Genomic DNA, 2,557 nt, shown 5'->3' with positions numbered 1-2,557 from the left:
CACACACACACACACACACACACACACACAAAGTGTGCTCCATCACCACCCAGCATCAGAAAAACAATCTTTAAGGGCAATCTATTTCAGTTTAAGGTTGACAATTATTATTATTATTTTAATTGTTTAGATTGAAAAGCAAAACAAAATCCGAGGAGGGTTGGACTAGACAATCTCTGGGGAGCCTGAGTCCTACAATCCTACATCTTGACTTTCAGAAGACAGGTTGTGGGGGAGGGGCGACAGCACAGATTCCTCTCCCTAGAGGCTGGGATGGAAAGAAAACCAGGCAAGCGGCAGCTAGGCGGGGAGAAGCTCAGACTTTCCCAGACGGTTCCTACGCGGAAGTGCTGGGGCAGCTGAGGGTGAGGAAAGCCAGGCCAAGGAGCCTGGTGTTAGAACGAGCAGAGCCTGCAATAAATCACCGCCCTAACCTGCCTGCTTTCCTAGGCTGTCAGCCTGGTGGAAGGTGAGGGTGGGGGCGGGGCGGGGGTGCGCTGACGCTGGCCGGGCACCAGAGGAGTCTAAGTTTCAATTGCAATAGGAAACCAACACCCTGCATCTCTATTCCTCTGTCCCAGCCGCTTCTCCTTCTCCTCCGTTCATTCTTTGTCCTGCTCTCCCCTCCTCTCTCTGGGGGCCCTCCTCAGCTGAGAGGGATCCACTCAGACATCAGGCCTACAGTTCTTCTGGTCCTCCTCCGCCTCCTTTTCAGTGGGTTCGATTCCCTCCAGGGCTCCAGGCCATTCCATCTTCGGCACACATGTCTCATTGGGAGATACAGCTTGGATGAGTGTAGCCCGATGATGGATGAGATAAGACATTAGGGCTGCCAGGCGAATGGCAGCTAGCCAGAGATGCGACTCTCACAAGATAGCAGAGCCACCCAGAAGAGAGCCTACCGCTACCAGGATACGATGTTCCTTGGGTGCCGCCCCACCCCCACCCCCCATCGCCCATCCCCAGGCCTGGGCATCTAGTGGTGCTGGAAGCACGGGGCTGAAGAGAAAAACACAAGGCCCTCTGAATCCAGTACTTAATGTACAGATCTCCTTTAGTGGGTGTCGCTCCTTTCCAAATGCCAAAAGCAGACCCCCCCCCCCGACTCCACCCCACCCCCTGTCAGAAGATCCCATAGAGATGCTCAGATCGGGTAAGGTTGCTTATTGAAGCGGGCTACTCTGTGCAGGTGTGTATAATCGGCCCACTCATTCATTCATGCACACAATGTGGGAGTTCTCTATAGAGCTCAGCTACCCACAGAAATGCCCATGTAGTCTTAGAGGGGCAGGCTGGTTTCAGTACAACCTTCCTAGCTGTGTGACCTTGGCCAGGTCTACCCCTGCATAAATAGCAGCTTATCCCCCCAGGATTCTGTCAGGTGGCACAGGTAAATTGCTTAGAACAGAGCCTGGCTCATGAAAGATCGATGTATTCTTTCATTCACCCAAGAGCCCATACGTGTGTGTGTGTGTGTGTGTGTGTGTGTGTGTGTGTGTGTGTGTGCAGGGCTGTAATGTTCGAGGTTTGGGGGCCACAGCCAGGAACAAGTCAGAGGGGGTTCCTGGTCTTAGGTGGTTTATCCTCCAGGCAGAAGACTGGAGATAAGCAGACAATTGAATGAAGAAACAGGGAGATTCAGGTAAAGGGAGGAGACAGGAGACTGGAAGGGAATGAACAATAGCCAGGAGGTGTAGAGCGCCCTGTGACCAAGGACTGAAGAAAACAGAGTTCCGGAGAGAGATAGACCTACCGGAACCCAGATAAGCCAGACAGGGTGGCTGGAAGGCCAGGATGAAGATGTTATTTTAAGCACAGTAGGAAGTGACTGTGCTTTAGTTTCTGTTTTGCTTTTTAGCCTGTACAGTTGAAAGAAGAAGGAGGAAGGAGTTGCCAATATTTTAAGCAGGGGAAGAGAAGAAGGGGGAAGTTAGAAGCAAGTGTCTGAGCAGCTACTGTGGTGGGGCAGGCAAGTGGAAAATGGCTCCCCTTGCCTGCTAGGTTCCTTGGCTGAGCTGAGCCTTAAGCAGACACAGGCAGAGCAGCAGGGGGAATCCTACATTTAATTCCACACTCAGGTAACTGACAAGCATCGAGAGCTATGGAGAGGAGCAGGGCCATTCAGCCTCTGAAGGAGAGCTGGCAAGCAGACAAGGAGGTGTGTGGGGAACAAAGGCTGAGTCGGCACACCAAGTCTTCCGTGGAACGCGTGTTGGAGTGGCCCCGAGATGAGCAGGGGCTAGGGTGTCTGGGAACTGTGTCAACCTCCTCCTCCTTCCATGTCTGATACATTTCCCGAAGCCAGGTATGATGGTGCATGACCATCACCCTAGAACTTAGGCGGCAGAGGCTCGAGTTTAGGCCAGTGGTAAAGGTCTTTGTCTAACATGGAGTTGATCCCAAACCCAGTAAAAAAGAGATTTGCAGGGAGGGAATTCAGGACAACTAAGTTCTATCAGAAGGATCTTACTATGTGTAATATTTATATTAAATATACACACACATCCCTTTTGTTGAAGTAGGGTTTCACTATGTGGCACCAGCTGGTCTGAAATGC

At 51.6% G+C, this 2,557-nt stretch overlaps 1 pseudogene; it reads right to left on the bottom strand.

The window, feature by feature from the left end:
- The window catches only part of LOC110331193, a 33,087-nt pseudogene extending 32,335 nt beyond the window's left edge, over positions 1 to 752 (bottom strand).
- Positions 753 to 2,557: the final 1,805 nt, after the last annotated feature.

Source organism: Mus pahari, chromosome 14 (genome assembly GCF_900095145.1).
Source record: "Mus pahari chromosome 14, PAHARI_EIJ_v1.1, whole genome shotgun sequence".
Classification (NCBI taxonomy): Eukaryota; Metazoa; Chordata; class Mammalia; order Rodentia; family Muridae; genus Mus; species Mus pahari.
Note: the sequence above shows the minus strand (reverse complement) of the source record. Positions and strands in the feature narration are given on the sequence as shown.